The sequence below is a fragment of the Nothobranchius furzeri genome, chromosome 14 (genome assembly GCF_043380555.1).
Source record: "Nothobranchius furzeri strain GRZ-AD chromosome 14, NfurGRZ-RIMD1, whole genome shotgun sequence".
NCBI classification, from domain to species: Eukaryota; Metazoa; Chordata; class Actinopteri; order Cyprinodontiformes; family Nothobranchiidae; genus Nothobranchius; species Nothobranchius furzeri.
Genome location: NC_091754.1, coordinates 59,896,026 through 59,909,859, shown reverse-complemented (window position 1 = coordinate 59,909,859; position 13,834 = coordinate 59,896,026). Strand labels below are relative to the sequence as shown.

The 13,834-nt window shown below is 44.1% G+C and overlaps 1 protein-coding gene across 2 annotated transcripts in view; it reads right to left on the bottom strand.

Annotated features, from left to right (window-relative positions):
• pcxb (pyruvate carboxylase b) overlaps positions 1–13,834 on the bottom strand; it is a 471,382-nt gene that overhangs the window by 110,805 nt on the left and 346,743 nt on the right. The gene's annotated exons all lie outside the window — the stretch shown is intronic.

Genomic DNA, 13,834 nt, shown 5'->3' with positions numbered 1-13,834 from the left:
TACTATAAATTGCTACAGTGGTGAAATATAAATGACTAATGACTGGAACATAAAAAAATGTCCAAATGTTTTTTATAAACCTGAATAATTATAAAATAAATAAATAAGCACTTAACAGGAGGAACTACTAATAGGAGCATTACACTTATCTAGACTATTAAAAGGTCACTGTGTGATATCTAACAAGACCCCAATCAGCTAACATTTAAAACTGCAAATAGAAACACCTGTAAAGGTTCCCGAGCCTTTAAATGGTCTCTCAGTCTAGTTAAATTACAGAAATGAATGTAATTTTGTACAGTAGTTTAATTTTTCCAGCTTCACATAATTGTGTGTTTTTAGCAGCATTTCTGTTGCTGCTAGTCTAGTAACGGTTAAATAAATAAATAAAATCCTTTAAAATGACACCAGAAGAGGCACAAATCTGATGGAGGACTTACATTTACTAACGTGGGTCAGACCCAACCACAGAAGAGCTGAAGCTGGGTGGTAAACACACACAGGTAGTTCTGATAACACCTGAGCTCCATGACGTCTGAGACTGATGCATCAGTGTTACAGCGGGACTAAAGACATGATCAGAAACAGGTTACAGCTGGATGATCTAGGAAGGTAGAAGATCAGGACGTCTGAGCGGTGAACAGGTGAGCGGACCTTCAGGACGTCCCGCTGTCACGCTAAGAAGATCTACACCTGCAGCCGTAGATATTCATCACGTCTTCCTCGTTCTTCACGGCCGTGATGCTCTTGGATGAAAACATCTGCCTCTTTAGCTCCTGATCAGCTGATGACAGCTTCAACACACCGCGCTGCTTAACGCACGCATTTCCTTATCAGTAACAGAAACCACGTTTTGATAAAAGAAGACGGTAATTAATTAGTTTGCTCGTTACTGAAAGAAATATTTTTTTTTAGTAACGCAGTTATTTTAAACGGCGTTACTCCCATCACTGCTCTGTTGGGTCTACAGCAGGCAGAGACTGAGACCGTGAGGGTCTCCGCCCACCCGGCCAATCATCATCGTGTTTGTAAGCGCGTTACCGACACCTCTCTCTCCCTGGCTGCAGCTGAAGTGTGGCGGTCAGAAAGCCTCACACTGCTGCTCAACGTTCGACAAGCACATAGTAACGCACAACCTCCCGTCCCCAGTAACGGTAACGGCGGTGCAACGGCGGGAAAAGTAATTAGATTATTCCCTTACCTAAAAAAGAACGCCGTTAGTAACGGTTATACTTAAACGGCGTTCCTCCCATCACTGCTTGTTAGATTCACACACGTTCTCTAGTTTTGGGTCTCCTTGGAAAGAAGCAGCATGACCATGAGGTGAAAAGTTTACATCGCTGCCTGAAGCAAAGTAAGCAGCTTTTTCTGCCTGGAACTGATCTGAATGGACAACGTGCTCTTTGGTGCAATGCGGGGTCGAGGCCGGGGTCAAACTCTACCCCGTAAGAAGTCGATGTTCGGTGTGGATGGAAACTTTAAATTCAACACAGCGTCTCAGAAACGCGTTCCCAACAGGAATTCTGCTGTGTGCCGCTGGCCACTCCACTGCATTTGGGTTTTTCTGTGGTTTGTGACAGGCTGGAACAACTGGGGTGACACTTCACACAAGTCAGCAGTATATTAATTCTTCTTGGCTGCGGACCAGAACCATACATCAACAAGGCCGTCTGTGTTTGACACCACGCATTACAACACGCGTTACCCTTCTGTAGCTCTTCTTTCAGGACAGGAATGAAAGATTTTACCAGTTGAACATGTCAGGCTTTGTCACACTCTCATCCACGTTTTATTCTTTCAGCGGCGTGTGAGGTCTGAACTTTGGAATACAAGCAGCATCATCACAGCATCCACTAGAAAGCTGAGGAGCACCACACTTTTAAAGTGTAGAGGGAGATTCACTAATGTAAAATCAATCCCCCCGATCCTACCGAGGGTCATTAGGTCTGTCCTTCACCGGCCCCCATGCAAGCAGAAGTTGTACGTGTTATTTCTTAAAGAAAAAGGACCATCTTTATAAAAAAAATAAGGGGAAACTTCATTAAACTGAGGAGGAAGTCCAAGGGCAGTGAGAGTCCATCATATTGGAGAGCAGAACGTTGCAGCAACTTTATGGTGTATGAATATAACCGGTTACGACTAGTCAGCAATAAATCCACACAGATGTGGATCTAAGCCAGTAAAGACAGCGAGACTTCAAAGTCTTCAAGACTCACTTTGTGCATCTCATGAGGAAGTTTGGCCGGCGAACAGCGCAGCCTGTTCCCAATCATCTGAACATGAACACAAGATCTGTCAGGTTTGTCTTCGTTCACCTGTCCTCATCAGTCAGGCCTTAACCACTGGCCAGGATGCAAAAGCAAGATCAGCACACAAACTGCCCCAGGAGGGAGGGAATGAACACACACACACACACACACACACACACACACACACACACACACACACACACACGTGAGTGTGTGTGTGTGTGTGTGTGTGTGTGTGTGTGTGTGTGTGTAAGGAGGAGGGTGCACACAAGCTGAGTCATTCTCATACTAAATAGTTTTATTGTCAAGTCATTATTAAATTCTAACAATGCTTTAAAAGAAATGACGACCTTCAGGAGCATCTTAGTACGACAGCGGACCAATAAAAGTCTGAACTCAGAGTCAAAGATGACGTGTTGTCTTAAACACACAGATGTGTGTGTGAACGTAACAAACCTGTTAAACCTCCACCAGCTACAGCAACCCAAACCTGAACATCCCAGCTGCTGCTTCACACGTCCCCGTTCTCTCGTGTTCGTTAGGAAATGAACGAGTCAGCCCGATGATCACAGTCCACGTTAGTCAAACAGCAATGATCTCGTTTCTTCTTTAAAAAGGTCACATTCTACATGCCTCACTTCTCTTCTGATTTTTTGGCTCTCACTTCCTTCCACTTGATTTAATGATTATTTTCCATGCACAGAGGTTAGCACACGTCCTCCTCTAATCCCACTGGCCTTTATAGCCTTCTAATACACTCTCACTGCTCAAGACGCTAGAGAAGCAGCAGCGGAGGGTTCACTGTTTGATTTTTTATCAAACTCCCAACTCCCAGCATGCTTTTAAAACCACCCACGTTCCAAAGATAACAGATTTGTGCATTTCATGGCTGGTCGGCACATTTAATCTGGAAACAGTGTTTGACATTTGCCGCAAAGTTTTTTTTTCCCACCAAAATAAATAAATAAATAAAAAACTGGAGATCTTTCTGGTAATAACTCCCATCACACCTCCGTGACAGAACAATTTTCAGCTGTGGGCAGAAACGTTTCCACTTATCAGGATCATAGGGCGGCTCTTCCAGGACAACAATTTGTCCTGCTTGACTATTTCAGAGCTTGATGTTTCACTTGTGTGTAAATGAAATCCTGACTGTAAAAAAAACGTCACCAACAATAGGTGTGAAAGAGCCATTTCAAGGCTGAGGAGATAGCCGTATCTTCTGTCTGAGGCTCTAATGGGTAGTTAGTGATTCCCAAACAGTAAACAGCAATCAGCACCGTCTCCGCTGGGAGGATCAGAGGATCTGAAACAACCCAAAGCTGATTAAATTAGGTCTCCAGTGTGAATTTTGCACATTTGTATCTTAAATGCTGTGCACACGGGGGGGGGGGGGGGGTTGAGGCGACGGAAACCAGAGCAGTGGTTTCCTGGGAGCTGTCCGTGGTGCTGATGCTGCTGACCGTGGTGCTGAATCTGCCAGCAGTCTTTGACAAAAGGATGAGAAAATTACAGATTCTGCACTTTTTCTTGCACCGGGTATTTCTGGTGTTACTACAGTTTTCAGCAGGAAGTCGGTTTATAAATCTTAATCGCGAGCACCGCATCAGCCAACGAGAGGGGGAGGGGCGCCCTCGGATGTTCAGAAGAAATTACGTTTATTTTATTTAACCTTTATTTACCCAGGAAAAAAAGTCCCATTGAGATTTAAAACCTCTTTTTCAAGGGAGTCCTGCAGAGTTTGCTGTGGAAACGTCAGCTCTTTGATTCCACGCTTCGCAGCGATCACGGCATTGTGGAAAAATAGGATGTTGAAGGTGAGTAAAGGTAATTAAAGAGGTGTGACAGAAAAACAAACAACCCACTGACCGCACCTGAAAATAACACTTATTAGTTCTGCAGGATGGTTTTGTTAACGCCAGTTGTATCATTTTCAGCATGTGACTCGAGCATTAAAGAACCCACCAGACTGAGTGACTAAAAACCAAGCTAATTAAAACAGATTGCTACTCAGAGGTATTCTGGGAATCCTTAAGCAGTCTGACCCATCAGATGGCTCTAAACCCACAGAGACGCGTCTCTCAGACCCTGTTAGCAGGTGTTTGGGCCTTTGTGTTAATTATCTTGAACTTGTGAATGATCGAGTCACCTCTCCACCAAAAAACCCATCACTCCACGGGGTTGGCTCAAAGAATAGTCAGCAATGAGGTCAGAAATGTACTTGTAAGGCTTCAGGGGAACTTAAGGGATAGGTTTTATTTTTAGCACAGCGAGACTTGAATAAATCCACCCCAGAAAATTAAAACCACTGAACTGAAGGATGAAGCACCTTTTTTTATGCAGCCAAAAGAATGAAAGATAAAGAATTCAGTTTGAGTCAGATTACACACAAACCTTTTAACCATCCTATCACAAAAACACACGACTGGATGAGACTGATTAACTCATTCGCTGCCAGCCGCTTCCTGATCGCTAACGGCCTTTGCTGCCAGCGTTTCTCACTGTTTTTACTGTTTTTTAAAGAGTGACAGAACGTTGCGCGCTAGGATGATGTCGACACCAAAACAACCAAAACAAAGAGGAGACTCATCTCTTAAATCAGGAAGAATCTGCGCGTTTTGAGCGTTATCCATTCTTTCATAATCTGTTGTCGATTTGTGATCGGCAGAAGCTTTTCCGGTTCGCGCCTCACTTGTTTTTTACAGGAGCGGCCCAAAATGATCTCCTAACACATGGATGTTCTGCTTCCTGCTCATGTGATGTGTGACGTATGCGGATGAAGATCGGCTTCAGGGCTGAGATGTTTTTTCTCACGGTGCGGGGGCTCGTCCGACGCCCACACAGTAAAAAAATGCAAATGACGACTTTAGTCTTCATTGGCAGTTAATGAGTTAAATTAAGGTTTGCCTTGGTGAGAGAAAACCTCAGAAAATCACGTTTCCACAACACACACGCACACACACACACACGCACACGCACACACACACACGCACACGCACACACACACGCACACACGCACACACACACACACACACACACACACACACAGGCCTGGAAGCCATTAGGAAGCGTTTTAATTTAAAGTTGGAGTTAGAGCTCTAACTGGCAGAGTTTCCACAGCAGACAGAAACAACACTTGAAACCCTTTTCTCCTTTTCACACAGAAGCACTAAGAGTTAAACCGACAGCTTTAATCACTTTGGATCCATTCAGCGCATCTCTAGATGTTGGAGTGCTCATCGCCCTCGCTGGTATAAAAGTTACCAAGGTAAAAAAAACAAAAACAGTAATTTTAACCAGAAACTCCTTTTAGACCCAACGTTTGTGAATTAGGACAACGGTCAGGAGATGAGCTTCGGGCAGCAGCTTCTGATAAAATTAATTTCTGCTTCTAGTGACATGACCGAGTCCTTTTGACTCATTTCATTTAATTTATGTTTAAGGCGCGCTACGATGTCCCTGCTAACTCGGAAGCAGGATCCAGTCATGAGAACTAGTCATTCAATATAAAAAACGCAGCGTGTCATCGTTAAGTTATATTTCTGTGCAGGACTAAAAACGGAAATGTGTAAGTATTCAATGTGTAAAAATGTATTTCCCCAAATGAAGAAATTAAAATGAAAAAAAAAAGACTATAAAACAAATGTTAAAAATGATGTTTAAATAGAAGTTTTCATTTCAAGGTTTGATTTTTAGGTCTAAACATAAAAAACAACTCGAGCCACTGCTTGCTAACTTTAGTCTGTAAAGCTCCAAACATCACGTAACGAAAGCCGACGACCGCAGCAGCAAACGCGTCTACACGAGAATTATGAATAAATATCTCGTGTTTGTTCTAAATGACGCTAAGAAATAAGAAAACTAAAAAACATTTAAATATGTTAAAAGACCCGGCTGGATATGTGATATGTGAATAAATCGTTTTATATAGTCAGAAATTAAATAGACTAAACATCTCCGACCCTTACCGTGCCCCTGGGATACTTTTTAAAAACGCCAGAAGCTGTCGGAGCAGACTTCTCACTGGACCTGGCCGGGGATCCCCTTGGGATTCCCCCGGAGGAGCTGGCTCAGGCGGGTGGGGAGAGGGAAGTCTGGGACTCTCGATGCTACTGCCCCCGCAACCCGACTCCGGATACGCGGATGAAAATGGATGGATGGACAAATAACAGATTTACATGTAAGTAGTTTAAATAGAGTGCTGTGCTGTTTGAATGTACGAACTGAACGCCAAGAGAAATCACTAGTTTGATTTTTTTCCGTGAATAAAATAAAAATGTCAGGCAGGAGCGTCTCAGGATCTGTCTGAGATCTGTCTCGGTGAGACAGATGATAGCAATCCTAAGTGCTTTTTATGTGTGATCTGACAATTGATCAACCATTGCTTAAAAATTAAATACAGCTTAGCCGGTTAATTGCTGTGATCATAAAACACGTAAACGGCAGCACGCAGAACTCACGAGGCAACATTTTACGTGATGTTTACTTGTTGCTGTGAGTAATAAGACAGAAAAAGCCACGCCAAAATAAGTTTAGGAAGCCCACTAAGAATCGTAATAAAAGCATTTAAAATAAATACCATACACAGTTGAGAAACGTTGTTTAAGTACCTGATATGAAGCGGTCGCTGCATAAGTGAAAACCTTTACTCTCGGGATCCCACAGTTTCATTTTAGCCCGGTCACTAGCGCGTTTTATTACAATGATCCAACGTTTGCGGCGCTCCGGATCTTGGGGAATCCTGTAGATGGCTCATTCCTTATGTCGTCCGTGTCTGTTCTGCATCCTGGGGCACAACAGGAATCTACCATAGTTCCTGTTTGATTGAGTTTTCTGACAATAACAAATAGTCCAGCTGCCGGCTTCTACCTGCCAATATGGCGCCGTTTCGATTTGAACTGTAGCATGCCGGGAGAAGTGACGTCAACTCCCGGAGCTCCATACGACTAAAGACTAAACAAGTTTTTGTCTCACCCTGGAATTGTGATAGCTTACACCTAAATACACATGAGGAGACTGGATGTAATTCACCAAGTGTTTTCACCAAGCCCCCACAATGCGGCTCAAAAATTGAAGCAATCCCGGAAGTACCAAAAATTGCAGTTCCACCCTCATCCACTAGGGGCTGGTGTCAGAAACGAGCAAATCCTCATTGACTCCCATGTTAAAAAAACTAATTTCACAGCAGAAATAAACATGTTTACAGCCTGGTTCCAAAACATGTTTTTGGTTTAAATGATCTAGTTTACACTCATGACAACTCTGAGGGGGGTGGATTTTTTTCTCACTCTTCTGTTGTACGCCGGGGACACACCAGCCGCGGAAGCGCCGTGAAGCGTGTCGCTCACAAAATTCAAACGCTGCTCGCCGCTCCTCAGATCAGACGCGCCCCAGTCGAGGCGCGCCTCGGCTCAGCTGTAGTTTTTCTTTTAAACACTTGGTGTCCTCCATTTCCTCTCTGCCTTTTCTCAGCTCTTTTCCTCTACGTTTGAGTGTTTGTACGTGTGTGTGTGTGTGTGTGTGTGTGTGTATGTGTGTGTGTGTGTGTGTGTGAACCTATGGTATGAGTTGTTTCTGCCAGTTGAATCTCTTGGAACCCGCTCCAATTCTGCAGCTGTATGCTAGCAGTTTCTTCCGACATGGGTACGTAAATAATCACATTTTTCGGGGGTCGTAGAGCTCCTTGTGTTTCTCAACTTCCATAATTAATTTCAAGTCATCCATCTTAACTGCTTGCCTCAGACTTTCTGCCTCTCTGTCCTGTTTGCTCCGGTGAAAAGACACCCAAAAACCACACCCCCTTCACGTGGTCACACACGCACACAAGTTCGATGTGTGTGTATGTGTGTGTGTGTTTGTGTGGTTTTTCTGCAGTGTCTGATTACGAACACATTTGACTATTGCGGATTTTTATTTTGAAATGCTTTATTTTGTTAAATGTACCAGCCTGCCTCTTATGTCTAGGTTTGACTTCCTGCCAGAATTGACGCGATTCACCCGCGGCTCGCGAAAAAAATAGAGCCGACGCCGAAATGATCACTGCACGGCGCGGGCTTGAACACCGGCGCGAGGCAAAACATGGCGCTTCGGAGGCCCATGTGGTCTATAGAATAGCTTAACAAGGGCGCCGAATGAAGGCGGTCCCATTTTCGCGGCGCTTCTGCGGCCGGTGTGTCCCCGGCGTAAGTGTATTAAAAGCCTAAAATTCTGTATAATTAATGAGCATCAGACCCACGTGACCACAGAGCTAGCTCCATGGAAAGGCCTCAGTAGAGCCTCGGTCTGGCTTGGAAACTGTTCGCTCATTTTCAGTCTCTCAACTTAGACCATTAGTTGTTGCGTTTGTGCGTTCTTTTAGGATTTTATTTGTGCAATTGTTGGACAAAATGACTTGCTGTGGCATTAATTGCACTAATAGAGCGTCCAAGGAGTCTCCACTTCATTTTTTTCGGTAAGTAAAATAATATTTATGTATTTCAATCAGTCAATCAATCAATCAAAGCTTTATTTATAAAGCGCCTTCCGCAACCCTGTCAGGAAGCCCAAGGCGCTGAACATGGTACAGTAGAAGATTTTAGGTCACTGTCGAGCTGAGCTTAGGTTTTAACATGTACTGTTAAACCATGAAATTTAAATGTAATAGGGTAAAACCCAGTGCATTTAAAATAATGCTGCACTTTAGAAAATGGGTTGAAATATAACATGTTGGTGGAGCTGGGTTCCAACTATCGGCTTGTGGAGCTCTCGGGAGACCGATGTTTTCCACCCGGTTCTACCCTCCCCGCAGCTCGGCGCATCTCTGTCTGATCGTGGCTTCTGTGTGCTGCGCAGGCTGCCGGCTTGTGGAGCTCTGGGATGGAAACCTTTCCACCTGGTTCTCCCCAGCGGCAGCTCTGCACATCTCAGATCGCAGCGGCGCTTGTCTGCTGTGCGGCTGCCGGCTTGTGGAGCTCTCGGGAGACCTCTGTGTTCCACCCGGTTTTACCCAGCGGTCAGCCCGGCGTATCTCTGACTCAGAAGCTCTGGTGTTGTGCACAGTTAACTCCGGTTGTAGCTAGGTTGCTACCTCCGTTAGCTTAGCTCCCACCTCCGCGTTAGCTTTGGGTTAGCTTCAGGTTAGCTTGTAGCTAGTTCGACCGGGTGTCGTCAGTTGATCCCAGCCTTACAGCCCCACCCTCAGCTCCACCTCTCTTCCCTTTTGTGGAATTGTCTGGGCTTGACGGAACCTGTGACACGGTCAAAATGGCGGTGGTGGCCACCTCCCATTTTCGCTCAAAAACGTGTTATTGGAGCCTATGGAAACCCATTGTCCAACATTAATATGTCGATGGTTTTCACTTTGATTCCAGTAATTGGAGTGAACTCGTGTTTAAAACAAGGTCTGACTAAACCGTTCAAGACTTTTGAGCAGATGGTGCAAAGCCTGATTTTTCTGCTCTTTGTCCTATTTTGATTCAGTTTGAATACCTGGCGCGTGTCCTTCTGCTTTAGAAATCATCATCACCTTCACAACTACTCAAACTGACACCACAAAACAAACGGCAAGCAAAAACAAGTTGTAGTGAGTCCAACGTTGCTCTCTAAAGTCACTAAAGCACCCGGAGTCTTCATCACAGTGCGTGGAAAACCGGCGGAACGTTCGATTCTGCCAGTTTCCATTTACTCAGATGATAAAGGCTGAAGTCTGGGTACAATGCTGTCAAAGTAACGCGTCACATCCAGAGGGCTCCGGCGCTGTGAAACCGCGATTCTGCTGTATTTCTCTGCTAATAAATATTGAACAAGGAAAGCTGGAATCCTGTTTAAAAAGCCAACCAAAAACGGAAACGTTGACTCAAGCAGCAAGCCCATATTTAAACCTTCCTTCCCATATACGGCTCAGTGGGAAGACTTTAATGCTAAAACCGTCGATTCTGCGGGAAGAGGAAGCCCAGAACACCCGGTGACTAAGAGCCGCCTCGTCCTCACACATCATGCATTATTTATGGGAATATTTTTACAGCCTTGTGATTATTTGTAATTTGCTCGTCAGTAATTAGTTTTTCACATTTGGGTCTTTAACGATCTTTGATTTGGACTCGTGCTTCTCCTCCCTGAACTGGTTGTGTGATCTGAAACGACTTGCTGGAAGCAACTTACAAATTTAATGTTTTTTTTTTTCCTTTTTAATCCTCATCAGCGGTGGAAGCAAAGACGAGCCATGGAAGTTCTGCCTGCGTGATCAACACCAGGGATCGGGCACCAGCAGGCCCACTCTGCATGCAGCCAGTTATGAACACTTTAAGTTGCTGCAAACATCTCAAACGGTCATGTGAGACGGGTGTCTGTGCACGGATTATCGGCACAATCAATCTGACCATTATGGGATTTGAGGAGAAACTCAGGTGCATCCCATCCGTCCGTTGTTACTTAGTGAAAGCTGGCACCACGCACACGTGCTTTCTTTCAACATTCTGCATTCCTGCGTTGCTCGTCTGTCTCCTGAGTACATTTATGCATAAAGTTAAAACAGAACAGATTTGAAGGACATTCCAGGATTGACGGATTATCACTGTAGGAGAAGCTTCTGCATTTTTGGGCAGATCAGGAGACACGACCCAGGACGGATTACGGCTGCAGGTCAGCGAGCCTTTCCTATTTTGGGCAAGGTGGATTGGGAAGGCCCTGTAAGGAATGCAAAGAGCGGACACATCCTGGAGTAGAGTTAGGGAAACCTTATGTGGAGTGGAATGAAGCAGAAGATGGGTAGAAAGGACTGTGACAGAAAAATGTTGAGTATATAAGCAGAAGGCTATGCAGGTTTAGCACAACGCAGCAAGGTCTACAGTGAGCATGACTGGAGATGGAAGAGGAGTGGAGAGCAACACCATCAGTGTGGTCACAAAACTCTCCAACACTCATTGGGTGATTGGTTAGGTGCTGGACAGGTCACCAGGCATCACTACAGGTCAGCTGAGCTGGATGAGAACAGCTCGCCCCGTGGAGCCTTCTGAGGAATGTGGAAGTCTCTGAGTACAAGCACGGGTCTGTAAAGGAGGTGCAGAGAAGCAGATTGGTTGGAGCTCAGTAGGAAACGATATCGGCAGACGTCACCAAACAACTGGCATTTGTACGAGTCGAAGCGTAGTTTGAGAAGCAGAATGGAAAGAAGGGTGGTGTTGTTTAAATGACCTTATTAAAACTCCCAACCCCGAAGAATGTCGTAGGTGTGTGTGTGTGTGTGTGTGTGTGTGTGTGCTCTGTCTTCTCCATCCCCGGTGAGTCGTGGTGGAGGGCTGCTTATACCGAGTCAGGATCCTCTGGAGGTTTCTTCCTGTTAAAAGGGAGTTTTCCTCTCCACTGTCACTGCATGCTTGCTCAGTATGATGATTGCTGTAAAGACTCTGACACTAGTCAGTGACTCGATGCAACCTGCTGGTTTTTCTTAGGAAATTTTTAACTAACTGGCTCAATGAACTGAACTCACTTAGAATGTTTTAGGGATGGACAATATATCGGTATCAATATCGGTATCGGTCGATGCTAGTCATTTATTAACACATCGGTATCGGTTCGTTAAATAAAAATGAGCCGATATTAAAAACTGATATTTTTTCCATGTCATCTCTAATTGTTTGCCTGTTTCAGAGGGTGAGGGGGTGATGTTTAATTGTTAAGTCATGTGACAGTGATGGAAATCATCTCAGAACCGTAAATGTGTGTTGTGTGTGTACATAATAACATGAATTCAGCTTTAATTTCTTTCATTCTATACAACATGTGCTGATTTCAGAAGCATTAATGTCAGTATATCGGCATCGGTAAATATCGGCCATAACAGTGATCTTAAGTTAATATCGGCATCGGCCCAAAAACCCCATATCGGTGCATCACTAGAATGTTTATTACGTGAAACACTTTGAGACGACTCGTTGTGATTTGGTGCTATATAAATAAACTGAATCGAGTTTAATTGAAACCCACTCGAACAATCACATCACTTTGTGTCTCAGAGCGCTGTAAAAAGTGTCTCTTCTTCTGGTCGCTGAATGCTGCTTTTTCCATCAAAGCTACTCTCCCTGTCCTCTGACAGAATTATGGCATACGTTAGCATAATAAAACTATGTTTTTAATGTCTGTGGATTGTGTTTAGCACTGATAACTGACATCACTCACTGCTGAAAGCATCGCGACATACCGACGTGTTAGTAAAGTCCTGAAATGCACGCTTTTGCACCACGGCTGAGAGGCCAGCCATTTACCCGCTCCCAGAAACTTCCCAGAAGTTCTATACCAGGAAAAACAGCTTTTGTGGCGGTTCAGAGGAGCAAGTTACGTTTAGTTTGTGCAGGATTTCTACTTCATAATGCAGATATAATATGAGGGTGTTTATCATATCTAGCGATGGGTACCGAATTCGGTACTTTTTAAGGTACCGACTGAGCACCGATTCACGTCATTTGAAACGGTGCCTCGTTTCGGTACCCGTCCTTCATAACGAGAACTTGCCTAGACAGCTGCGCATGCGCAAGAGCGTTATGTCGTCGTTCGCTGCGAGCCAGTTGTAAACAGAGCAGCATGGTAGAAAGAACGCACGCTAAAGCTTGGGTCCACTTCACTAAATGTGATGGGTAACTGGGTGATGATGAAACCAGCGACAACGATCTAAGTGAAACATCCTCATCTTAATCTGCTCCGGTAGGTAAATAAAATGTTTAAGATAACGTTAGCTTGATATGTTAGCTTCCGTTCCGCTAATGGTGCGTTCGCTTTCTCCTCGGAACTCCGAATTTCCGACTAGAAGAACATGAACGCGCTCTAAAGTTTGGCTTCACTTTACTAAATGCGACGGGTGATTGGGTGAAGATGAAACCAGCGACAACGATCTAAGTGTGAGGCATCATCGTTTTAATCTGCTCCAGCAGCTAAATAAACTGTTTAAGATAACGTTAGCTTGATATGTTAGCTTCCGTTCCGCTAATGGTGCGTTCGCTTTCTCCTCGGAACTCCGAATTTCCGACTAGAAGAACATGAACGCGCTCTAAAGTTTGGCTTCACTTTACTAAATGCGACGGGTGATTGGGTGAAGATGAAACCAGCGACAACGATCTAAGTGTGAGGCATCATCGTTTTAATCTGCTCCAGCAGCTAAATAAACTGTTTAAGATAACGTTAGCTTGATAAATGAGCTTCCATTGCCACCATTGTTATCAGCTAATGGTGCGTTCAGTTTCTCCTCGGAAATTCTAACTTCCCAGTAGGAAAAATCAAATGAAAAAGGACGGTAAAAGGAATGAAGATACACAGTAAATTTAGTTCACAGTAAAGATGTTGGCTTCAGTTTAATTATCAGCTCATAAAACTACAAGGACGATGTTAAAATACAAACAGTTGTATGTTATTTATCGTGATATTTATCAAATATGGTTATAAATTGAGAAAAAAATATATTTTATTATAAACGAGACTAAAATAATAAACACTCAAAAGTATCTAAAACTGGTACCGTTAAGTACCGGTATCGATTCCTAGGTACCGGGAATTAGTACCGAATCGATTCAAATGTCAAAGGTACCCATCCCTAATCACATCAGTACATAAACTCC